The sequence below is a fragment of the Macrobrachium rosenbergii genome, chromosome 1 (assembly GCF_040412425.1).
Source record: "Macrobrachium rosenbergii isolate ZJJX-2024 chromosome 1, ASM4041242v1, whole genome shotgun sequence".
NCBI classification, from domain to species: Eukaryota; Metazoa; Arthropoda; class Malacostraca; order Decapoda; family Palaemonidae; genus Macrobrachium; species Macrobrachium rosenbergii.
In genome coordinates, this window is record NC_089741.1 from 61,847,079 (window position 1) to 61,874,686 (window position 27,608).

At 38.4% G+C, this 27,608-nt stretch overlaps 1 long non-coding RNA gene and 1 other non-coding gene across 2 annotated transcripts in view; both read left to right on the forward strand.

Moving 5' to 3' along the window:
* Window positions 1–27,396, forward strand: part of LOC136841657 (uncharacterized) — a 44,291-nt gene extending 16,895 nt beyond the window's left edge. Inside the window, exon 2 of the long non-coding RNA XR_010854055.1 lies at window positions 26,876–27,396. This is a non-coding gene — a long non-coding RNA (uncharacterized lncRNA). The remainder of the gene's footprint in view (window positions 1–26,875) is intronic.
* LOC136842010 (U6 spliceosomal RNA) lies at window positions 7,888–7,990 on the forward strand. The gene has a single exon (XR_010854138.1). It is a non-coding gene; the product is annotated as a U6 spliceosomal RNA (small nuclear RNA).
* Window positions 27,397–27,608: the final 212 nt, after the last annotated feature.

Consider the following 27,608-nt stretch of genomic DNA (forward strand, 5'->3'; position numbering starts at 1 on the left):
AATATAATGCAGAATTGTTGGGTTTGTTACAGGGTTATAGATTACTAGTTAGGTAATGTTTTCAATTCTGGGTTTTCCAAAATTCACGATCATGTCTTGAAGAATTTTCAACATGTCAACAAAACTATGTCAACAATAGGTAAATATACCTTAGCATAAACATCATGAGAGGAAGAAGGAAATTTAGGTACAGCCATGTATGCACATAAAGTATTTTACAACAAAGTACCTGTTAACATTACTTACATGCAAATATCAGGTATTAAAATTCGAATAAAAAACAATAATTATGTAATTTATAATTCGACAACCAACCTAATAAAAATTACGACCAGTGACAAGGTTTGAAGAATTACTTAGTAAATGTAAAACCTACATAAATAGTAGGTGATTTTAATGCTCACATGCTGATGTGGGACTGTAATTGTACAGACTCAAATAGAGCAGGAAGTAAAATAGAAGAATAATACATAGATTCATACGACGTGCGGTATAAATAATAACAAAATTGGCACATATTTTTCTAAAACACATTGAACATTTTCCTCAATTGACTTAACTCTGTGTACAGCAAGCATAGTAGACAGACTGGATTGGAATACAGTTGACTTGCATACAAGTGATCATTCCCAATATTAATTTCATTATTACAAAATAATCCCGCCAAGCATATCCCTGAATATAACATTTATAAAACAGATTGGGAGCAATATGAATTCCACACTAGAAATATCCCACCATTTGAATATTTAAAAGACCACAATGAAACTAATGAATTTTTTGTTGATTTCATTAAAAATGCTGCTGAGAAAGCAATACCAAAATCCAAATCTCATCCAGTTAATAGAATTAGTAGAAATACAACATCAGATTGGAAGATGATTAGATAATTTGAATAGAAAGTTCGGTAAAATAAATAAAACATTACCAGTATTAGAAGAAAACTAACAAAAACTGACACTATTTTTCATTAGAAATTGATACATTAAAACCTCTATATAACAAAATATCTGCAAAATTTAAAAGAGAAGGAATTCAGGAAAGAAATCATTTCATGGAGAAGTATGTATCAGATCTCAAATAATACTGGGTACAGAAAAATGGGAAAAATTCAAGAAAATAAATGGTACCCATATTAAACCACCTAGGTGCTACCATAATAAAAGATGGGAAAAGGATACTTGATCCAAAAGAAATAAGTAATGTAATAGGGGAAAATTTAGCAAAAGTAAGTAGTGACAAAAATTTAGAGGAGCATTTCAGCAGAAAGAAAAATATAGAATTAATAACAATATATTTTGAAATAATAATAAATTTTGAAATAATAGAAGATATACAGTATATTATAATAGAAAATTTAATATGGAAGAGTTAGAATTTGCTCTCTTGAACAGCAATAATCTGCCCCTGGAGGTGACAGTATTTGTTTTGAAATGATCTGCCATTTAGCACCTTTGGCAAAGTCATACTTATTAGAGTTTTATAACCATGTATGGCTCCGAAATTCATTTCCTGATGAATGGCCTAAAACTATAATTATTCCTATCCCCAAACCTGGGAAAGATCCCAGTAATGTAAACAGTTACAGACCAATTTCTTTAACAAGTTGTTTATGCAAATTACTAAAGAAAATGGTAAATGCTCGACTAACATGGCACATTTTAGAGAATAAAGTTTTGACTCCCACTCAATTTGGGTCACAGTGTAGCAGATCTACATTGGATTCTCTGTCTAACTTGGAAGACCACTTATGAAGAGGATTTGAATGAAAACAAATAACTGTAGCCGTCTTTTTTTGACATTGAAAAGGCATATGATACTACATGGAGATATGCAACACTAAAAACGTTATGTAAAAGCAGCGCCCATGGACATTTACTTAGGTTTATCCAAAACTTTCTGACAAATCGCACTTTTCAAGTGAGAATTGATGATTTATTGTCAAGTACATTTCCACTTGGAAACGGTGTTCCACAAGGAAGCGTCCTTAGTGGCACAGTGTTTACTTTAGCAGTAAATTATATCAGTAATAATCTACCAATCGGAATTAAAAGTAACTTGTTTATGGATGATTTTGCCATGTATTATTCAGCATCTAGCATAAAACATGCTGAGCTAATAATAAATAAAACTATAATAAACATAGATGAATCAGTAGGCATTAAATTTCCTATACAAAGACTCGAGCACTAATGTTTTATAAAAATAAAAAGTGGAAAAAGGTGAAACAATAGATATAAAAATCAGAAATCATTCCATACCAGTTGGGCAAACAGCAAAATTTTTGGGATTAGTATTTGTTGCTCACTTGAACTGGAAAGCCCACATAACACGATATCAAAATGTGAAAGAGCATTAAACCTAATTAAAAAACTATCGAACACTACTTGGGGAGCTGATAGACATACCCTTACTGCACTGTATAAAGCAACAGTGCTGTCTGTCGTTGATTATGGAAGCGAAATATATGACTCGGCATCAGACGCAGCACTGGAAACGTTAGACCCAGTTCATGATGAAGGTCGTAGAGTATGCTCAGGAGCTTCTGGATCATCACCAATTTCATCTTTACAATTTGAATGTGGTGAACTACCTCTCTCTCTCTCTCCATAGAGAGATAATAATAATGAAGAGTGCTCTGAGAATTCATTCAGATAAATGATTCTCCAACCAAAAAATTATTTGGATTAAGAAATGTGTTTATAAACAGTCACCCACCTCCTTTCCCAATTAGAGCTAGAGGATTGTTTGAGTAGCAGAATATAAATATACAATTACCTTTAATAGTAAAATTACCTCCTTCTTGGACAGTGAATAAAATGAGAATTTGTACAGACTTACAATATTGATCAAAAAGTTATTCATATACCCCAGAACACCATAGACAACATACAGTAGAACATATAATCCAAAAAGGCCCACGTTACGCATGTACACCGGTGGATCTGACTCACAATATGGAGTGGGATATGCTGCAGTATCCCAAGACAAAACGTACCAGTTCTCTCTACCAGATAATGCCTCAGTATTTACAGCTGAGTCATGTGCAATAGCATTATCCATAAAAATAATTAAAGGAGCCTCATTTAATAATTTTGTGATTTATAGCGACTCCAGAAGCGCTATAGAAGCCATTCATAGCTATAATAAAAAAATAATATTGTACAGCAAATTAAGGTTTCACTCCATAAGTTTTTTAATGATGGAAAAAATATTAAAATTTGTTGGATCCCTTTCCATGTATGGAGTAAAGGAAATGAAGAGGCTGATAAAGCAGCCAAAGAAGCAGCCCACATGACAAGAGCAAATGTAAACATCCCTATTAGTGACTGTATAAGATATTTAAAAACAATCATTGTAAGTAAATGGCAAAATATATGGAATGAAGAACCTGAAAATAATAAATTAAAGCAGATAAAATTCGGTGTTGGAAAATGGAGTTCATCATATCAGAGAGAGAGACACACACACAAGTAAGTCTGACACGTCTTCAAATAGGCCTTACTCGTTTGACACATGGACACTTAGTGAACAGTGGCCCTTCTCCCGAGTGCCCGGATTGCAAAGTGTTGACAACAGTCAAGCATGTATTGTGTGAATGTCCAAAATATAACATGCAGCAATTATCAAATTTTGGAAATAGATCGAGAAAGAAATTTTGTCAGAATCTTCAACATTTTCAGTAATACACATTTTAATGTTCACGAGGAGCTGTGATTTAATTGATAAAATATAAAAAGTAAATAATAGAAATAAGAAAAACCTTAAGCATCTATTGAATTTTAAAACAACCAAATTTTAAACTTGTACTTGATTTATTTTGAATTTTAATATACCATTTTAATTAGTATATATGGAACTTGAGTGTAAATGTATTTATTGTGTGAGTGTGTTCTAGTATGAGAGCATATGCCTTTGTGCAGCTTTTAATTTAATTTTCATTCATTCATCACCATACTGAGTGACCTATTTGGTCTCAGTGCTAGGCTTCTAGCCTAGACCTGTCATTTCATCCAAATCCTTTGGGCCAGCCCTATGAGAGCTTATAGTCAGCTTGTGGCGGAATTCAAAAAACACAAAAACAACACACAACACAGATACATAGAACATATAACCACACACAACACTCACCCTGATCCTCATTGCTGGAGATGGATTAAAGTGTCCAAATCATAACACAGCACACAAAACCACACAAACAAAACTGAAAACAGACTCTCAACCAACAAACAGAGCAAAAAGAAAGACACACATGCACCATCCATGTTATTTGCTGTATCCAAAACTCAGGCAAACTGATTCCACTTTAAAGGTTGAACCTCAAACTCAAGACTCCCCAAAAACTGAAATCCCTAACTTTTCACAGACAGACAGCACATGTAAACAAACTCCAACTACGACCCTTATCCCTCTTTCCAACAACAAAACACTCACTAACGACAATTACTCTCTCTCTCTCTCTCTCTCTCTCTCTCAAAAACGTTACTTTACAAAACCATTCAAACAGTAAAGCTAAAAATTCTCTCTCTCTCTCTCTCTCTCTCTCTCTCTCTCTCTCTCTCTCTCTCTTTCTCTCTCTCTCTCTCTCTCTCTCTCTCTCAAACAACGTTGGCCCTGCTAATTAATTGTATTTATTTTTCCCCTGATAAGCTCAGTGGTCTGGTTAAACTGTTTTAATAATAATAATAAACTGCTTCTCTCTCCTTATTCTAGTAGAAGGAGCCCACTCAGGGATCCAGAACTCTTACGCGCCGTGTCCCAGGGGAACAGAGCCTTCACTCATATGCTTGAGAACCGAAAGCCATTCTCTTAGGCTTCAGTTCTTCTTGTCTCTTGCCAACCCTCAGACTGCTGGTCCCTGGACTAGCCCCAGTCATTAGGTTTTTAAAAGCACTCAAAGTGACAAGAAGGGTTTACTGCAGACGAGGAATCAAGTTTTTTCTTACTCAACTGGAATTTCTGGTGGATGAGCTGAGTTGTCAGAAACTCACTCCTACTCCCAATTGGACCTTGACTCCCCTGATCTGTCGGATTTTGTGCTTCTATGGAGCAGGCTGAGTTTGCCACCTTAAAGGAACCTTCTAGCATGGACAACAGACACCATACTGCAAGATTGTTCCAACCTGGGCCTCCACTCTCTTCCTCCGTTTGACATGGTCAGTGAAGGGCTGAACTCTTTTCAGGCTCGTCAAAATGTTGTGAAGTGCCTCGTTAACCCACTATGAACCATAATTTAGGGTACCTGTATTGCTACAATTGATTGGTGTACTTTCCAAGAATCCTTCCACTATTCATTTCTTCTTGAGTAACCTCTCTTTAAGAGACACCACCAGATAGTGGTATGCTATTTTGCTGACAGGCTTTGGGCTGCCCAGGGTCTGGTCAGGAAGGAGTCTTTTCAGAGGTACTAGCAGAGACATTCGAAAGATGCAGACGTCATCTTCTAGCTCATTCAACCACCAAAGTGAATGATGTTCCAAATTTGGTGCCTCAGACTCTTAAGTTTCTTCTTCTGAGACACTTATGAGTATCAAGCTACGTCTGTCTCAGCGGTGTTTTAGTTTACCCCGGAATTTATTAACCGAAAATGAGTATCATTCCATGATCTGGAACCACTCTCTCTCCCAAGAACTTAATGGAAGAGAAGACGGTCTTTAACAGCGGGTACAGCTCAGGGCTCCAAGCGTAATGCCCTGCCCGAACCTCTCCCTTGCCTGACTTCCAGTACTTGCCAGGCTCCTGGGTATTTAGCACTGCTGAGCTCCGGGGAGTTCCTAAACAGCTCTCGACCAAATAGTTATCTTTTTTCCATTTCAGCTGGCACCACCTTCTTTAAACAGTACCAGCTCAGAAAACCCAGCCTGGCGCCAGCTGCACGATCGTCTGGTGCCAAATCTCCCTAAACCCATAGCTCTTAGAGAAAACTCTATATTCTGTCAGAGTTTTTCAGGTATTACCTGAGCAATATTTCAAACACGGGACTTTCTCTTTAAACTTCTGACAAGGATGCTTTTTCTGGAGTCTAAGAAAACATTACTTGTTCATCATGTTGTGGACTTGATCTTTATAACCATTCTTAGTTTCAAACTAATTAACTTACTTTTTTAGTAAAAAGCTAAAAGCCAGAACAATTCTTCCTCGTTAGTCTTCAACCTACTGGAAGTGTAATTGATTTTCACTTATCACTTCTTAGAAAGTTTAAAGTGTTAAAAACTCTTTTTCCTCGAGACCTACCTAAAACCTTATATATTCTGTATTCTCCGAAGGTCCACCAAATTTCAAATTTAGTGCTACGTCTTTTGCCGGTCAGGTGGTTAGTTCCATTCCCGCATGCATAAAAACATGGTATCAAGACCATTCCATTTTCTATTCAGATTTTCTCTGTCGCCGGACTGTCACACCTGTTGTCAGTTCCTCCAGCAGTTTTTCGGAAATTTGTTGTCACTCAGTATTTTTGTTTGTTTTGTGGTATCAACTGGATTTTAAATGAAAAGGCAAAACGATCTTTGTGGACCGTTTTTGATTTTGCTTTTGAGTTTTCTTATAATTAAGATGTCTTACCTCTAAACTATCGAAGTCTGTAGCTGGTGAATGTAAGGTGAGGCTATCGAAGACTTTTGATAGTTCCTCACTCTTTATGTATGATATGTAAGATGTTAATGCTCTATGATAATTACTGAATGTGTGGGATTGTCTGAGGGTGAGTGGAAGAAATACTGCCTATATGCAGGCTAACCTTGGAGCGTGATAGGCTGAAAACTTGACTTCCTCCTGAGAGTGCACTTGTCTCCGGTAGGGCCTTAGTTGGACAGTCAGGGTTTTCTCCTACTAAGTAACCTGTTTGATTTAAGGTACTAACCCTGTATGTTTGTTAGCTGCAGAGAGTAAAGTTCCTTGCTTGGTGGAGTCAATCTTTCTCTTGAAACTAAAGCTGAATTGGCCAGTTGCAAGTGTTAGTGCTAGTGCCCCTAGTGTTGTGGAAATGTCAGATCGGCCCTGAAATGCCTCAGGCCTGGACCTCTGATGTTGCTCCCAGGACCAGGAGGGGGCATAAAGCCGCATGAGGGTTACGGGGCTTCCACCGATCTGGCGTCCCCTGCCGGCTGTCTGATGACGCTGACCCCAGGCTGCCAATGATCGTGTTCAGGCACGCATCCTGAAGGATTATTCTCATCCTCCGACCGCCTCCCGCCAGGGTTGGAGCTCTCGTTGGACTCTACGCCCTCTTTAATGAGTTTCAGAGGAGAGGCAAGACACGTCCTCTTCCTCTGACGTTTGTTTTATTCCCCGAAAGTTGCGTGGATATTCCTCTGCAGAAGAGAATGAAGTGTTTTTATAATTCAAACTTTTCCCCCTGTCGCTAAGGCAAGACAGATTCTCCCTGTGGAAGGAAGTATACGATGATGCTCGCCACTAACTTCCCTCTCTCTTGTTCAGCCCTATTTCCGAGTAATTCTCCAATTGAAATTTTGTTGGGTTGCAACAACAACTGGATGCTCTCATGAACCTTTCAAGATTCGAATCTGCCTGTTAATGAGGTAGTCCAGACTTTCACCTTCCTCCCCGGCCGGACAGAGCTGGCGTCTGTCTTCTAGAAGAGTTTTAGTTACTTCCTAATTCGTCTTCCCGAGTTGAGGTGTTGGCTTTTCTCTTGTCTCGCCAGGGCTAAGTCTTCTGAGCGCTGAATTTCCACGCCTCTCTCACCGATCGCTGGAGGAATCATGGACCCAGTGTCATCATGTGACTCTCTTCTAGTACATCATCCTCTCGCTTGAAATCACGCCATGACGCTCAACTTATCTAAGTAACTAAAAGTCTTGTGTTGACACCGCTCCAGTTGTTCATCATGTAACATTTATTCAACATTTGATGTCCTTAATTTTTCCAGTACTTGTCTTCATAGTACATATACTAATTGGGTGAACAGAGAAGATTAGCATGGCTCTTGCTCCAAGGATGACACGCTAATCGTGAAGCGTTCCACATTTTTATAACACTATGTTTAAATGGCGTAGTTCGTTCATGGGGAGTTCCCGCCACGTTGTTGATACGTGGAACTATTTCACCACTCACTCAAGACCCACCAATCAGCGGAAAACATTTCTTATAAACGATAACTTATAGCCTTTGTATGAAGAGCAAACTGCCGTCTTCTTCTTAGCTGATTATCAGACTCTGGCTTTTTCTTAGGGATCTGTTTCCTGAGACTTTTCAACCGGCAGCTCCTCTCTCTCTCCACCTCGTAAGAGTCTTTGTCTTAAGGGCGTTGACTGTGAAAAATCAAAATAAAATTTTCTGGGATATTTATATATGGCATCATACATATCCTGACTATCTTCTCAGAAAGTTTTATTTAAAAAATTCGCCATAGTTAGAAGTTATAAACAAAACAGTAACCTATCATAGTCAAATTACATTTTTCATATAACGTAATGATAATGTCAGTATATCGTAGTAATTTCCTTTTAGCTATGAAATAATATCTCTAAATGATCTATGGCAACCCTGTAGGACATAGTACGCGCATCAGCGAAAGACAGGAATGCAGCAGGAGCAATCAGTGGCAGTCAGTCAGTAGCAGCTCAGAGCTTGACTAAGTCAGACGTCGCGCTGGCCAACCTCAGCCGTGTTTTGACACTCAAGCCATCTAGCTTCATTTAGCGAAGTTATATTACTTTTGCAGGTCTATTTTTATATTTGGCTTTTCATTTATGTCATAAAACATCAAACTGTGTAACGGCAAGCAAATAAATACACAGAGAAGCAAAAAATATCGTTTTTCTCAAAACTAAAGTTATCGACATTCAAACTGCATCTCCTTCATAACGCTTTGCACCGATCTCAGATACAAAAAGTAAACGAAAGCTAAATGTTTGCATAACAAAGGGGCTTCCATGGGAAAGCAACACGAGACCGCTTAACCACGAGAAAGAGTTTTTCCCGAAGGAATGTCACTTCAAGAGAGGTAGCAAGTGACTCCTTCATCTCCAGACTCCCTTGCAACCAGGCTTCATTTGCACAAGCCTGGAAAGAGTGAAGGGCAGACGTTTGGTCCCTCCTACTGTTAGAGAGAGGTTGTTTTGATTCCCTTCCTGTCTCCTCTTTTGTTTTTGTTTCCCAACTGCCTTCCTGTCAAACAGAAAATTATTTTGACCTGCTCAACAGATGTTCGAGCGGAGAGCAATGGAACAGATATTGGACGGTGTTCTGGGATTTTACTACAGATTGTTTCTAGTCCTGAAACTTTCAGTAGGCTGGAGACCCGTCTTGGACGTCAACAGGTCGAACAACTTGGTCCGGAAGGAAAAGTTCAAGATGGAGACCTCGCAGTCAATACCAGGAGCCCTTCATCCGGGGATTGGATGGTATCTTTGGATCTCCAAGATACCTTCACGCCCCAATTCATCCACGTTCGGTGAAGTATCTCAGGTTGTCTTGGGGCCTAGACGTACCAGTTCCTAGCTCTCTGCTTTGGACTCTGCTCAACGGCTATACCGCGTTGAGCGCTTCGTCCGATCAGCGAAGTTAAGCAACGTTGGGTCTGATGTACTTGGATGGTTGACCGCCTGGGAACCAGATGCTGTTGGCGTCACTTTTTGCTCGAGGGTGTTTAATGTCTCATGAAAAACGCGTTGCGATGCAGTTGCATCTGTCGCCACGTCAGGATCTCACTCTGCTTGGGCGACTGGTTGATTGGCGTCGAGCGAAAGGTATCTGGAGGACCTTCAGTTGACTCTGCAACTCGTGAAGTCCCTGGGACTTCTGGTCTGGAGAAGTTGCAGCTGATCCCCACTGTCCATTGTGTTTGGGAATTCAGATCTATTCAAAAGCGGCTTTTATAGCGTCTCCGTCGCCAGAACGGCAACTTCTATGTACGAAAAGTTTGGCCTTCTTGGAAAAAAACATGCTAGGTGAAGGAAGGAATGAGTCTGCTGGGGATTTCCATCGCTGGAGAAGTTTGTTTTTCTGAGTCTGCATCTCAGGCCTCTTCAGTTCTTTTGTTGGAGAACTGAAAAGCAAGGAAGACTTGAAGAGGAATTGAGAATTCTTCCTTATATAAAAGAGGATCTGTGGTGGTGGCTCGATCCAAATGCGGAATTACGGAAGGGATCCTCAAGCTTCTGAACCCCAACCTAGTGTTTTTTTCCGATGGGTCGTCAACAGGTTGGAGGCAACACTAGAGGAGAGAGTGTTAGGAACCTGGAGAGAAACAGGTGTCCTGGCACATCGACTTCAAAGATTTGGCTATCTTTTGGCTCACAATTCTTCGGAGTCCCAAGTTTGCAATTGTGTAGTTCTAGCAAACTCGGACAATACTTGTTCCCTGTTCAGCCTTGCAAGAGAGATTATTCTTTGAGCCTATGCTACGCAACATTTTCGATTCTCACAAGTTTTGGCAGAGGTCGAAAATGTTAGAACAGACCTGCTATTGCAGCGCCATCAACTCCTGCCGAAGAAATGGACCCTTCATCAGGAGGTTTGCCAAGATTTTGGAAATTTTGGGGTCGCCATCTTGTGTGGATTTCATACGACCTCCCAAGAACAGCGAGGCTCCTCTGTAAAGCTCATCTGTACTCGACCTGGGGCAGTTGCGATAGTTGCTCTTCCCTGGATTGGGCGGGAATAGATGTTTACGCCTTTTCCCTGTTCTAAATTCTGGGAGGTGTCATACGCAGAAGTTAGCGGCCACAAGGGACGAGGATGACTCATCCCCATGTTTGGCCTTCGAACCACTGGTTCTCGGAGGTTTCTCTTCTGGTTGGTAGACGTTCCGAGGACCCTTCCTATGAGAGAGACCTGCTCACTTACAAACCCACTTCACGAGATATCTTTGAATCTCCGCTCTGAACCTGACTGCTTTCAGACTATCGAAACTTGGTCAGAGCGAAGGGGTTTTGGCTGGCACAGGCCATCGCTAGAGCCAGAAGTTCTTCATCTAAAGGATATATCTAAGCGTAGAGCAACCTTTACAAAGGTTAATTGTAGAAGAAGGGCTTTCCTCTTCCTCATCACTGTGAGCCAGGTTGCGGATTTTCTCCTTTAAAGAAAAACTCGATATAGCAGTTCCGACTATCAGTGTTATCGGAGCATGCTTTTGATTGTATTCAGACACAGAGGATTGGCTTTGTCTGACAATGGACCTCCACGATCTTACGAGCTCTTTTAAGGCGTCCAAGGTTCCTCCAGCTGATTTCCCTGCTTGGAACTTGGACGTAATGTCCCAAGTTTTTGATGTTTAGTCCTTTGAGCCTCTCACTCTGCATCTCTTAAGGATGTTACTCGAAACGGCATTCCTCGCGGCGAAGAGAGAGTGAGAGAAGTTCGAGGCGTCATGTGGGCTTCAAGAAACACAATGCTGTCTATTCTTTAAGCCCTAAGTTCTTGGCTAAGAATGATGGGTCTTCTAACTTGGCCTAGACATCTTTGAAATTAAAGGTTTAGCAGACCTTATTGGACAGGAACCTGAGGAGTTCTATGTCCAGTTAGAGCTCTCAAGTACTACCTTAAAGAAACAGGACACTTTCTGTGGTCCATTGGATGTTTATATGGTGTTCTGTAGAGGCAACCAGTTAAAACCTATGTCGAAGAATGCACTGGCATTCTTCATTAAGACGTCATTAAGACGACACCTCTAGTTGTGACGACTCAGCTTCCAAGTTGTTGAGAGTTAACGACTCACGAGGTGAGGGCAGTTGCTACCTCCATGGCGTTCAGAAAATATGGTACTCAGTGACATTTTTAGTACCCATTTTGGCTGTATCAATTGGTGTTTGCCTCACCTCTTGGCAAGATGTTTGTAGCATCCGAAATTGCTTTCCGCTGGGACCATACATTGCTGCTTCAGCAACCTTGGGGACAAGGTAACTCTGATCCTATCCTTTTTAATTGTGTTTTTGTTTTGTTGGGTCGACTACAGGCAGTCTTCCCAATCCTTTGCAAACTAACGCTTTAGGTGTTGGTTAGGTGGTTAGTAATGCTCTTTGTCCTCTTTGTATGGGCTATGATCTAGTCACATTGTGGTCACGCCCCAGTTGACAGATCATCTAGAAGTCGCCAGCTATATAGGTCACTACCTCGCTGGGGTCTCTAGTAAAGCAGAAGCAGACTAGAGTGACAGTAACCACTCAGTCAGCTACGCTATCAGATAAGGAACCAAAATAATTTTACCAATAATTGGTTTTCCTATTTCTTGGCTGTCTCTACCCCCTCCAAGGTGGTATTCAGCTATATATATATCTGTGAGTAAAGTCTCATGAACAAAATGATATTTTAATGATAAAATAAAGTTTGTTCATACTTACCTGGCAGATATATATATTTATATTTGCCCTCCCTCCTCCCCTCAGGAGACAGTGGCGTTAGAAAATCTGAATAAAAATGGGAATGGTTCTGATACCGCCTCCCAGCGGCGGGAATGGGTACTAACCACCTGACCCACCACTCGTGTGTAAATTTAGAAATTCTGTCGGACCTTTGGAGGAGAATACAGCTATATATATCTACAGGTAAGTATGAACAAACTATTTTTTATCATTAAAATATAATTTTTGCAGTACCTTGCATTTATTAGTAACTGGCTTGGCATCCTGGAAGGAAGCAAAGGATTTTCTACTTTCTCTTCACCTTGTAGTAAGGTAATGAGTGTTGCAAGAAAGGGGGAGATACAATGTACCTGGAGCACCCACCACTTTCTGTGGATGGGTCATGGTCTCTTTTCCAATGCAGGTGACAGTGTTATCTGGTTGTTTTTTTATTGTGGTATTGTGCCCAGGGCAAGGCCACTTATGAAGTTTTGCAGGCACTTTTGAAGAGTTGCTAACCTTTGGTTAGCTCCTTCATTGCAAAACTTCCAATTATGCTTTGCTAGCCATCGGAGAACTTCCCTCACTGCAAAGTTCCCACTAAAGTAGGGACAACCCTTGGCTACACTGCCACACCTACTACAGGTTAAGATGAGTGCCGACGAAAGGCAGTTTTCTGTTGCAGGCAGTCTTAACTAATAAGGAACTACAAGCAGTGTATTCAATGCTAGCAATGTTTTCTATTTCATATTCATTACATAACTTAATGTTTTGGAGGAGAATACGTCCATTTATCCCTCCTCCTTTCAATGTGGAGTCTGCGGTGTAATTTACTTGGTAAGTCACTTACATAAAAATGACATTGTTATGATAAAATAAAGTTTTATATATACTTACCAAGTATTTACCTGATTGGAGCCCTCCTTCCCCCGTTCTGATGGGCATCGGGCATCAACAGAATAAGGTTGTCTGCTAGTAGTTCCTGGTATTCCTGTTAGTGGGCAGGGACCAGTCACCTGCACTATACTTTGAGGCGTTACCCACGAATTTTTTAATTTAAGCTGCCGTTCAAGGAAACTATAGGTTTGTAATAATTACTTGGTAAGTATATATAAAACTTTTTATTTTATCATAAAAACGTCATTTTGGTTTGATTATAGTTGTGTGGGTTTGTCTGTAATTCATTGTTTCTTTCATACTTGGCATGTCATTACACTTTACAAAGTCAGTCGGATCGCTGTAAAACTTGGTACAAAGAATGACCATCGAACATAGATGTGCAAGAAGAGGGGTGTGGAATCGGTCTGTCTATCATTGCGCCTGTCGCACTTACCTAGTCATTGCAATGCTTCTTAATGGATGAAGAGTTGTGCATAGGGAATAGAAACCATCATTTATTATGTAGGAGCATTGCTGCACAATACTCCTACGAGCGGGAAATGGTTGTGCAGCTTGGTAATAAGTTAATTAACTGATGGCTATTGGGGTGTGTGTGGGGGATAACCCTCACTTCCCTGCCATCACTTGTCACTTTTTTTTATTCTGCCATCACCAAGTGCGGACATCATGCTTCAGTCTCTGCTAGGCTGTCTGAATATTTCTTTGTTTGTATGTGTTGGTTTTTTTTTTCATTATAGAGAAAAAACTACAATGGTATTGTAAGGGACATGAGCGTTTGTGTAAGCACATCATGTCATCTTTGGGTAATGATTCACACAGGTATTGTCTTAGTCTTCTTAGCATTTCCCATTCATTTGTATTGTATGGTCAGCCACCCCAGACACACCAAGTATTATTAAGTGCGGGGTCCTCAACTTGAAAAAATCAATTAACAGGCATTTAGTCTTTTTCATCACATCTACACTTATTCTGTAACACGAGCACTGTAGGTTGCAAGGATGAAGACACCATGGACCCTGCTTTTTGTGGTTTTTCTAATCTTAGGGAGTAATGAATGCTATTGTTATTTCCTATTGGAGTAAGGCAGTAGGAATGGCATTCAGTGGCTTTGAATTCTAATGCACCATATGTTGAGTGGAGGAGTTTCAATGGAGGTTTGTGGCCCCTTTTAGGGAAAAAATGAATTTGTCTCCTAAGGCCATTTGCAACCAAATATGTTAGGTTAGAATATGTACCAAGGACTGCTGTAGCAGTGTTAGTAAGTGGTGCAACCTGGATATTGCTGTCTAAGGAAGTGCCAGTAGTTTGGGATACAGATAGAATACTCAAAGGCAGTGGAACGCCAAGTGAAGGTCATTGATCCCTTGGTGGGATAGATAAGCTTCGTTCCTTAGACCAGAGGAAACCAGATTTTCACACTTTTGTGGGATTCCGGGAAAATAAATAATGGCTTTTATGCCACTCACAATTCTGGAAAAGTCACCAAATGTCTGAGGTCATGGGGTTTTCAGCCCCATACCATGTAAAAATATTTAAAGGAAAAAAAATAAAGGGAAATACTTAATCGGAGTTTTGAATATTTGTGAATGCATTGCACAAAGTACAAAGTGTAACAAAGTTTTGCTAAGAAGAGAAATCTGGATGCTTTGGCACTTGGTGAAACAAAGATGAAAGGGTAATGTATGTACAAGAATAGGAAGGGCCTTGAAAGGTAGTAGACTGCTTAGTGAGAGGAAATGCCTCCTTGATGGCAGATGAGCCTCTTCTCCAAAGGACAATGTCAACCACGCTTTCACTGCTATGGGATACCTGAAAGGGAAAATGATTACAATTTTGTCACTGCATTTTGGGAAAGTCATAATTTGATTTGGGTCATGGGTTTTGCATTCCCATATCCTGTAAAGATGTTGCAAAAATTGGGAAAACCTTGGGGTTTTGAATGTCCATGCATATATGATGCATTAGGAAAGAATTCATGAAAGTTAACTTGCTAAGGAGAGAGTTCTGTATGGTTTGGCATTAAGTGAGACTTGAAAAGGTAGTGTGTGTGTGTGTAGAAATGGTAAGGACGCAGTGAAGCATTGTTAACCACTCGGTGGGAGGAAATGCCACTTGAATGACATTGAGTCTCTTCTCCGGAGGCTGATGGCAATCCCATTTTCATGCCTCTGAGACACCAGAAAACGAAAATGACAGCATTTTTGCCACTGAAATTTAGGAAAGTCAGCGTATGAATAGGGTCATGACTTGTGCAGCCCCATGCCGCTAAAGACATTATAAACAGATAAAAAATAAAAATGCAGTAAAAAGTTATGGGGTTTTGAATTTTCATGGATAGCAAGACAAAGGTAAAGTTCAGTGTGTGCCAGGATGGAAAAGACAAAGTGAGTCAGGGGTAGGGTTCTCGGTACAAGGAAGACTGGGGATTGGGGAAAAAGTAGATATGTGTTACTTTGAAGAATGTATGGGTAACATCGAGTGTTGCAGAAGGAAATTTTGTATTAGTGAGAACATGTAGGAAATAATGGGGTAAATGAAAGTTGTTAGATAATGCGTTTGTGCTCAGTAGATGGACGAGGATGGCGATCGATGTAACAGTGAAAAGAGAAGTGTTTGGAGGTATACCTAATTGTTATTTCGTTAAAGAAAAAGTGAGAAAGAAATGAGTGTATATTGGAAAAGAAGGAGTAAAAATGTGTATGAAAATGTAAACAAGACAAGCGAGGTTGATAGGAAGTTGGAAGGGCATAGAGAAGAAAATTGCTAAAAAATAGGGTAGCAATTTTACATTGAAGAAGTATATGAGAAATTGTAAAATTCCTGCTTGAGGTCATATAGTAAACATGGAAAATTTTTTGGAAGCGATTGGCTTTTGTAGATAGAATAAAAAAAAAAAACTTGCATAGTGGGTTTTCGAAATGTGAAGTTTAGGGAAGGAAACAAGAAAGAGATTAGGCCTGTGTGAGATTCATTTGTAATATCGAGGGAAAGATCGTGTACCTGTATTGGAATACCTAAATGGATGGAAAAAGTAGTTAATAAGAGAGAGAGAGAGGAGAAGCAAGTAATTGATATTGGATAAATTGTTTTTTGGAAAGTTAATGAACAAAAATTCGTTGTAGGTTCGTGGTTAGCTCTGAACGTATTTTCTCCGTCAATCGTGGTTCGAAGCTTGGCCGGGAGAAGACATGCTTTATTCGTGTCTGATTCGATTTTCAAAGGATTATGGTGAATCTCGTATCCTAAACTATAAAAAAAATCGAGACGAGCAGTTCATCTTATTTCCTTAGACATGGTGAGTGTGACATGTATTTCATATACAGTATATATTTGTTTTGGGTAGTATAATTTACTTTTGATAAGGTAGTGAACACTTGAGAGTTCTTGGAGGCAAAATTACATGTATATTGTTGGGTAGTTCGTGAGTTATATCAGGTGGTATCATAAAATTCTTTTGTAATAGAATTTTCTGTATCTTAGGCTGTAATTTTTCAAGCTTTGTATTAATTGCTCTCTCTCTCTCTCTCTCTCTCTCTCTCTCTCTCTCTCTCTCTCTCTCTCTCTCTCTCTCTCTCTCTCTCATATCTCTCTCATATATATATATATATATATATATATATATATATATATATATATATATATATATATATATATATATATATATATATATTCCTTTTCTAATCAACAGGGTCCTGATTTTTGAAGGATCTGCCCTCAACCCATTTTAGAAATTATTGGACAATCTCCTTAGTCATTACAGGGCTTGAACAATTTCCTATCATCAAAGTAATAGTGCCCTAAATTGCCTCAAGTGAGTTGGGGTCGTCCAGCGATGGCCAACATGAAAAAGCTTCTCTCGTGGAGAGAGAGAGAGAGATATAGAGAGAGAAGAGAGAAGAGAGAGAGGAGAGAGAGAAAGAGAGAGAGAGAGAGAGAGAGCGAGCGATATATTCCCATATCCATCAAAGCTGCAGGGTGCCTCGTTATCTTCGATGTTATTGTACTCCATAATACTGTACAGGGTTTTGCCCTTTCTGTTTACATCTGTAATAAATATGCATAATTCTTTCGATTGTATGTTTACTGCAAGTACTTAGATGTTTTTTGTATTTTTGTTGCAATCGATTGTTTATATATTTATTACAGTCGACTTCAGAACACAGTTGTGAGACCGATTTCTTTTGTAAAGAGCATTTAATCTCCCAAATTCTTTTCCTTGAGTGTACGTAATCAGTGAGTGGTTCACAGGGGTAATGAAATAAATGAGTCAACTCAGTTGAAGCTAAAGGCCATGCATAGGAACATGATGTTTCCAGTGCGGGTCACTGGTTAATGTTTTTTATTTCAAATTTTAGGTTTTTAATAACTTGCTTCTCTGTAAGTAAAAAAATCGTGTGTTTATAGTTGCGATTTTTTCTTTTGATTTATAGAGTGTAGTTTTTCACGGAACTCGCACGGTTTTTTGCATTTTGCGGTCAAGTGTAATTCTTTTTACGTACTTCCGTTACCATCGTACCATAGCTGGTCGCTCAAGATTAGCAAGATTATGGTTGTCTGTTTGCAGGATTGCAAAGGTTTTGCATTTTACCGAACGTTATCCAGATCCTATTTTTATCATACAGCCTTATTTGAACTCAGAAATGGTGCAGCTGAAATTTAGCAGGGGTGAACATAATGCCAAAAGAGACATTCTGGTACCGTGTAGTTTATTTTTAAAAGTTTGCAGTCTGGGCACTTAGTTAAACTATACTGAATAGTTGAGTGTGAAGCTGTTGTTTATGCATTTGTAATTGTTTTACTTCCATTCCACATCCAGCATATTTCTGACTATCTGTGGACTGTTTTTATAGGGTGCCTTCCAGTCCTTTTCAGTCTGGAGACTGAAGTTGTGCAGTTAATGATTACTTTTTTTATGTATTGCTTTACAAATGAGTTGTGCCCATATTTAAAATCTATGCCTGAACTCTTCCAGTGATGTTATTTATGCAAATATGTAGGCATATATAATTGATTATGATTTCACGTGAATCCACTGTGAATTTAAAGGTACAGTGGGCCCTGTTCTTCTTCGGGTACAGTTTTTGATGTGAACGTGCAGCTATCCTTATTACCTCAAAGGAACTTCTGTCCTCTCTTTACCCTACCTGCGTTACTGTGTAGGCGAATGAATAATTTTTATGTTCTAATTCATCAACATGTATTTTCTCATTACAGTTTTGTTCATATTTTGGAGTTAGTATAAATTAGTTTAAATTCATCTGCTAAATCTGCTGTTACCAAAAATTAAGTGCTTATCTCCTATACTATTCATTTTGATAATCACTGGAATGTCAACAATATATAGGCCTCACCGTTGTTTGGATTTTAGGAGATGCTTTTTTATTCTTGGTAGCAGTAACTTCAGCGCCGTTGTTCACGTGGCTTTGTCAGTTGCTTTTCTTGAACTCGCCTTTGCCAGGTTTTTGGCGTTTGTTTTAGGCAACGTGTCGTTCTGAATGATTTTTGACTCTTAGAAAACACACTTAAGATTATGTTTGTCCTAACATTACTCTGCTTACAAAAAAAATTAAATATTGAAACAAGTCAAGTTTTGAAATCAGTTTTCAGTGACCACATGACTATGTTATGCTTTGTAGCTTCTATTCTTCATAATGTATAAATTATTGGTCAGCAGATCCTCGTATAATGAAAACTGCTCGAAAAAGGTTACCTTCAATTTCTTTATTTAATTTATTCATCTAGATACAATAGGTAGGAGACCAAAAGAATCTGAAATGCGTACATTTTGGCAGGTGTCCGTAGAATAGAATATTTAAACGAGACATTCAAAACGCAGCAGTTGTTTGTATTGGACGGAACACGCAGTATGGGTTGAAAATTAGTTATCAGTGCTTCGTATAAGTATATTGTGCCACACTTTATAACGCCTGGGCAGACAATCACTTTGCTAAGATCACTTGATTCCTTTTCATTTATAGTGCATTTGTTTGTTGTGAATGCCAGTTTTAAGAACATAAAAAAGTATGTTTCGCACAGCTCCTATGATTAACCCTTTCAAGGATTTTAACGAAGGTGGTTATTTTCAGTATTTGCTTGGTATTTGAATTTATTAAAGAATTCATATTTGCCGTTTATAAGGGACTGTTATATACTTTGTCGTTTTTTTTATGCCGGTTATTTATTTATACCGTATGTAGGTCTGAATTATTCATATGTAGTTGTGTGGTGAGTGTTAAATTACACACACACACACACACATATATATATATATATATACATATATATATATATATATATATATATATATATACATATATATTACATATATATATATATATATATATATATATATATATATATATATATATATATATATATATGTATGTGTGTGTGTGTGTGTATGTATAGGATATTCGTTAATTTACCTAACATTCATATATATTTATTTATGCATAATGTTTGGGTGATTTTTTATTATTTGAGGCTGTTTATTGATTATGACGAAGACTGCTATGAGAATATCTGAACAATATTTTCATAGCAGTGCTTGATGACGTCCTGGATAGAAGCTGTTGCACGAGGCTTTACATACCTTTGCTGGAATTATAAGTAGACCGTCTACCTTCAGTACCTTTACCTCAGTGATATGGATGTCTGTTGCCCTTTAAACATTTATCTTAAATCTTGTGGACTGTTTCTGTGTAACCCTGAAATGCCAGGTGGCACTGACATTCTTTTACTTCTAGTCCATGGCTTCGGTTGAGATTGAGGTCGTCTAATAATTTGTTTCTTTTATAATTATCTTATTGAGTGTATAACTCATTTAGTTGTTTTCTGCTATCAAAATAAGATGAAATTTTTAAACGAATTGCAGGGAAAGTTACTAAGTTTCATTTAAGTTTTAGAAATGGAAACGCATGTTTTTCGATTGTCTTGTTTTGTAGATTCCATTTTGTTTATTATTGAATAGTCTCTCTCTCTCTCTCTCTCTCTCTCTCTCTCTCTCTCTCTCTCTCTCTCTCTCTCTCTCTCTCTCTCTCTCTCTCTCTCTCTCTCTCTCTATATATATATATATATATATATATATATGGATTTATTGTGTCTTGCACAAAGTGATTGAAAGTAAAGTTATTTTTATTATGTCTCTCCCTGTCTCTCTCTCTCCGTTGCTCTTCATATTTTTGGATGATATATTTATGGTTTTGTAATTAGTATATATATATATATATATATATATATATATATATATATATATATATATATATATATATATATATATATATATATATATATATGTTATGTTTTTACAGAATATAGGTAAAATCCAGGATTTCACAAACCTAGGAATATATGAAATGACCAATTCGCTGAGAAGACATTTGCTCCCTGAGGGACTAGTAAACACGGCCTGAAACAGTGATTCTTCTTACACAGTTTCGCCGTGTTTAGTACTAACAGTCTGAGATCAGATGTCCTAAATTGGTTGATCCCCCAAGGGACTAGTACTAAACACGACAAAACTCATTTTGACCCCCAGGGGTTAGACTAAACACGGCAAAACAGTGTAGATGAATCGCTGTTTCACCGTGTTTAGTACTAGCCCTCGGGGATCAAATGTTCTTAAGGGAAATGGCCGTTTCACATATTCCCTAGGGATTTCGTGAAATCCCTGATTTCACATATTCCTTGTAACATATGTGTGTGTGTGCTTATGCATGCATGCTTGCTTTGATAAATACGATAGAAGGAGAAGAATCGAATTTATTGATGAAACAAATTAGAGGAAGAGAGTCCTAGCTGCATTTGTAACAGACGCAACAGAGCATATGGTGGTCAGCATACACAATTACATTCTCACCCCCCTATTCCTGTTCCCCTCCCACCACCCCATATCCCATTTACCTCTGCGATGATGATGGCGGCGGGGGTTGGACGGGAACAATAGTAAAACCTTTTTCTGTGAATTCTCACGTGCCTTACCGCCTTCACACTAGCTATTCATATTGCTTTTAGTCCGCCCTCAAGTTTGAAATGGAAGTATGAATGCCTCGCCAGCTTCATAACCGCCATTTATTCTTTCTTCCGCCAGACTCTTTTGTCTCGAGTCTCGTATTTCAACTACCATGACTCCTCTACTCTCTCTCTCCCTCTCCCTCTTCTTCCCTCTCCCCCTCCCCCTCCTTCTCCCCTATCCTGGGCATTCTCTCTTCCTCCTCACTCTTCCATTTGTAAATCTTCTGTTTGTGTTTTGGTGCGCTTGTCGACTTGTGGACTGTGTGGTCATTATCCTCTGGTGGGTGGGTGTGCAAGTGGTTAGTGTATCGGTGTTTGTAGTGTAGGGTTTCGCAGGGACATCCAAATGTAATAACGTTTCTTTCGGAGCCGAAAAAAAAAATTATTGGTCAAATAATTTGTCCCTATAAATCGGAATTTGGGTAAAATGTACAGTTTTTGAATGCAGAAGAGATTCTATGTAGCTTGCGGGAGAGTGTAATTTCTGTTTCTTTGAAGTAATCGTTACAATGAATCCAAAATGAATACGCAGGGGTGGAGGTGAATGTCGGGTGCTGTTTGATCTGTAGCCAAGTTTTATAAGTACATTGTATATATGCTTGGACCTTGGAGAAAGAGAGAGAGAGAGAGAGAGAGAGAGAGAGAGAGAGAGAGAGAGGAGAGAGAGAGAGAGAGAGAGAGAGAGAATGAATTCAAGTGGTCGTTTTATTTTTTTAAAATATGAGAGCGAAGGCTTTTTTAATGTCTCAAACTGTTGTTGAAGAAGCATCGAATTTTTAATTTAAATTGGAAATTGGCTGATTCACAGTGCAGAAAATTAAGTTTAATCAAATTAAGACCGATAGGATGCCTCCCGGGGGGGTAAGTGCTGTCAGTGCACCTCACGTGGTGTACTGTATGCATTTTTAAAGAATTTGCAGTGTCCCTTTGGGCCCTAGCTGTGTCCACTTCTTGAATCTACCTCAATATTTTCTTCCCCTCTTTAAGCTTGCTGTCCAACCACTCCAACTCCCTGTTTTTACTATCTTAAGCGCTGAATGGTCGAAAGTGCCCCAGTGCTTGGCTTGGCCTGAATTTCATAAATCGAATCGAACAGATAGGGTAGCCTCCAAACATAAACTTGTAAGTTGAGTTATTGCAAGGATTGGTAGCAAGAGTGATACTTCATAAAGAAATTTTAGGTAATTAAGTTAAGTATATCTTAGTTTAACCAGACCACTGAGCTGGTTAACAGGTCTAGGTAATGCCTTTAGTTATATGAAGCAGGGCAGTAGATGAATTTTTTTATGAGGCTTCTAGGTTTTCTCATGATGTATGGAGAGTGCTGATATCCATTGTGCAAGAGTAAAAAGATGTTCTGGGTTGCTATAATTTCTTTTTTCACTTTTAACTATCCCCCTAAGAAGGCTGCGTGTGAATTTAATATTTCTGGACATGTTATTTCAGGGAATGTTCAGTTTAATTGTGGCCATTCTGTGTGACGCTTTTAGACATCCTGCACACAGTGATTCATTCCTCGTGTTAATGCTCAAGTTATTTATATGATGGAGCAGACCTGACAGTACATTACAGTAACAGTCAACGAACATTAAACAAGCAAACAAGTAGCATCAATACAGTAAACATGCAGATATGGTTTGTAGCTCTTCATAGTGGTGTATTACATCCTCTCATACATAATTGAATTCGACTTCTGTAATGTTATGAAGTTAAGTATACACTGCCAGCCACTGAGCTGATTTAGCTCTCTAGGGCTGGTCTGAAGGATTAGGCTTATTTACGTGGCTAATAACCACTGGTTACTTAGCAACGAGAAAACCATCCCAGATTACATTAATGAATGCTCAGAACTGTGAAGTATAATACTGATGCGCAAAGCGAATAAAGGATGGAGTATAGTATGTAATCGGGTAAATGACACAATTATCTTTTTCCTTGAGTTCAACCTCATACCCCACTTACAACACTCTCATTGATCCATTCCATTGTTTATTGAGGGATGCAGCAACTTTATTTTGCTTCTGTAGTGAGTGAATAGTTGTGAACTGAGAGTTGCATATAACATCCGTTAAACGGAAAACAAATTGTTCAGAAGGGTCTCACGATGATCAATATATAGAAAGGAATGTCGCCTGATGTACGGATAGCTTCAAAATCCCAATAAACTAGCTCAGCCTTTCCCTTAGGACTGGTCAGTATCCCCTGGTATTAGGTAATAATTGAGGAATACTAGTTTTATTTGATCAAAGTATGGGGGAGTTGAGGTTTTTCTACCTAAGGGGAGGTTCACTTATATTGTAATGTTTTCATATCAGTATAATGTCTAGGCCAACATGGGTCTTATTGTGCCATTCAGTTTCATGGGATAGGAGTTAAGCATAATTTCAGATTTCTTGGTAGTTGTACAATTATATTCTACTGTTTCCTAGTTGGTCCAAGACTTTAGTAACAAGTGTTCTAAAAGTGGTACGGGGATATATTAATATTCTTGATGTCCATTGCTATGATTCAGTAAAATCTGACTTTGGGTTGAGCGATGGCAGATACATCAGTTAGAATTAATAAGTACATTATAAAAAATGTGCTTGTTCTTCTTTAAACATACACATACAAACTTGTCATTCCTGTGCTTTCACTTCCACAAATTTCCACTATTACCCAGCCTCCCACCTCACAGTTCTTATCCAGTTCTCTTCTGGTGCCAGAGGACCTCACCTGATGCTAACACTACAGTTATCCATGGGGTTGTGCAAAGGACAGGTCAAGCCATTTGCATATCTCCATCGTTATTTCATCTACTAATGGAATTTCGTTGATTTTCCTCGGGGTACCGGTACCGGTATCATTTTTCACGCTAGGATGTTATTGGACTTCTAATATTCCTCTTAAAACTTCAGCCTCAAAGTGGTGAAGTTTTGTAGATAGTTCATATTCATACCCTGATTCATGTTCGTATTTTTATTGTCGTGCCATGATTCATATTCGTATAGCTAAAAAGATCGTACTTTACCATATCTGCATGTTTACTGTATTGATGCTACTTGTTTGCTTGTTCGTATTTTAGTACGCAGTTTTAGTGTATTTGCCCTCTAAATCTTGTTCAGCATGCTCATTGTTGTATTTGCCTTATTTAGTCAATCGCTGAGTTCCAGCTCGAGAGAATCTCATCAATCCTTTCCTCATTTAGTGTTAATTGTGCATACTCTGTCATCAAGACTCGTTTTTCCTTGATGTCCAATCTCTGCATCTAGCGTTTTACTGAATAAAACAGCAACATCTGCGTATCCTAAGTCTGCCAAGTTTAAAACTTTAATTAAATCTAAACTTTCTTTGCCCTCTCCAGTCACTTCTTTTCATTATAAAGTACATGAGCTGGACAAACAGCTAAGGTGATTGGCATAAATTTTTGTTGGCCCTACTTACGATGTACAGCAAATTCACTTGACAAGGCTCCATCAACATTAATTTAGCAGCTGCTTCGTTTTTGGATATTTCAGTTAGCTTTACTTATTTAGCGGCAAGATCACTGACGCCATACCTGGAATATTAGTCAGTGGACGCTGTCAAATGTTCATTGAAAAGTTTTAAATTCTCCAGTTCACCTGTAAAGCTTATCGATTCAGTTTGATGAAAATGTAATCAAAGGTTTCACACATGACTTTGATAGACAAAATGGTACAGATTGTTAAAAATGCGTTTGAAAAGTTGTATGATGTCATTTTTCGGCATTGTTGTTACTAAAGCTCAATTTTTTCTTTATACAATGCAGTTTAGAATATTACTTCCAGTGTTTGGTATTTTTGTCTTTCTTTATCCACAGGACAAGATTGAATCAAACATTTTCATGTCATCATGACCCTCCATATTTTTCCTGAAGTGTTCTTGTTTCTCTCTGACGCATGGTAACTCTCTCTCTCCTCTCTCACAATTACTGACGTGACCTCGCAGTCTCTAGAGAAATGACCATTTCTAAGACTTTCTGGTTGAGTGGCTGTTTCTCTCCCACTACTGCTAGGCTTTGGGGTTCATTCTCGTGCTTCCAGTTTCCCTGCCCGTCTTGTCATCCACCCTTTAAAAGACGATCCATCGCAGCCTTCAGAGCTAAGCCCCCCATTTTTTTTTATCCCATCAGTCATGTGGGCTGTGTAAGAACGTTGGGTTGCTGGGGTTTGTAAGTCAGTAGGTTTTATGAGATGTTAGGATTGTGACTGTAATCCCTCCGCTCATTCCTCGCCTGAGGGATGACGCAATTTGGGACTTTAACCGAAAGCAGTATTTTTTTTAAGTTCTTTACCAGGGAAACGACATAAAACAGGCTTTTTAAATTGTTTTTCGGAGATCTTGAAATGATTAAGAAGGCGGACACGGTAGCTAAATAAGCTACATCATCCCGAAGTCCTTCCAAAAATGTATTCGTCAAAGGGACTCTTAAAGAAACGATCCTTCAGAATATTAAAAATCAGTGGCAAGAAAGGTTGACTAATTTAACAACAACTCAGAAACTGAAAAGTATAAAACCATTGGTAAGAAAGTGGATTCATACGCACTTTGAGGGAAGAGCAGTCATAAACTTGGCCATACGTATTTTACGCGCAGCTTTGCAATGCAGAGTGGCGAAGTGAGAAGGGTGTCGTATCGTAATATCTGAACAAATATTAAGTACCGTAGATTTTCGACGTTTAACCGTGAAAGGAGAGCAAATTCATGCCAGACCATGAATGAATTGGTACGGGGAATACAACCCAGTCCAGAGATTAATGCATGTTTTAAAAGAAATCATTATTTTTTACTTGAACATCTTGACAACGTTTTTATTTGAAAATTTTTTATCTTGTATTCTGATTTTTTAAGCTTGAGATGAGGGTTGTGAATTACCCAGACTAATCCAATCCAGCCTCGAAATTATTATAATTTTATTTTTATGATCATTAATACCAGCGCTGAAAGTGTATTATGTGTATGTTCAATGTTTATAAGTAAAAACATTCACAAGTTTGAAGCCTCGTAGAGAAGTAAAATTTCAATATCCCTAACAGAAAGAAAATTGCTTAGTTACCCACATTTTCATGCTCTAATCTAGATAACATCTGAGGACAGAAAGTGATTCGGAAGTAAATATTTCTGGGGGACTATGCTTAACGTTTTCAGATCAACTTACTTAAAAACTCATTTGCTCGCTTTTGGACCTTCTTGGGTTACATTAGTACCAACTTTGAACCAACTTCTGCTCCAGGTGAGTGGCCTCCTTGTTCCAGTGCCCAGACATCGATCGTATACATCACCCATTCATTCGACGTTGTAACGTCAGATAATTTCCTACCAGTCAGTCAGTCATCCCTTTATTCCTATACATTCATCACTTGCAGTTGCTGTTCATTTTTCTACATCCTGTTAACTCTAGCATCTCTTGTCAGTTTGTCAATTTTTGGTGGACATATCTCAGTAATACAATAGATTTAAATTATAGAAATAATCTTCCTCTAGTTGAAATTCTTTATTTGCAATTAGGTAAGTGCGTGATAAGAGAAACTGATTTATTTCAAGAATATTTGTTTTAAACTATTAAAAATTCTTGTAAACGAAAACATCATGAGCTAGAACACTTCAATTACTGAGTGGTACAGGTGTACTGTCTAATGCACGTATCACTTTCTTTTTAGATTCGTCTTCGATGATGAGAGGGAGCTGCTGCTGCAAGGTAAGTCAGTTTGCATAATATTCAGTTCCATGAATCAGACAATCTTTATTAACGCTTCATAATCCTGCGCATGTTTGTGTGGTTTCTGATTGTTAAGGAAGGTTTTTATTACAACTTCTTTTCAGGCAATGTTTGTCAGTATTAGTTTGTGACCCATTACGATGTAGACAGTGCATCGTTGTACTCGCAGTAAAGACTGGCAGTTTTATAGATTATATGGAAAAAGAATAGATAAATTTCAACTTTGTCACTGCAGATCACTCCATTTAGATCAAGATTCTCAGCTTTTTCACGTAATGCAAGCCTTCGGGTCATTATTTGTGTTTTCTGGCTTTTGCTGACATGGAAGTTATTATTGCAGTCGATGAGCTCCATTCTGTCGAGTATAGTTTGGTCTTTGCAGTTAATGACACCTATATGGTGACGTTTTTAGAATTATTTCAAGTATAAATGTTATCCATTTAGAGATGGCCGATAAGCGATTATAAATGACCTTTTTGGTATGGATTTCAATTGCAGTGTGTACGAATTTGCAGGTGGCTTCGTTATGTGAGTAAAAGGAATTTGTATATCAAGAAATTATATTGTGCACTTCACAAAGTTGGTTAGGCCTGTTTAGAAATGGTTATCAGTGAGGGCGAATGTACTTAAAACAAACTGATATCAAACTTCATGTAATTGGTTTCCCCTTGAGT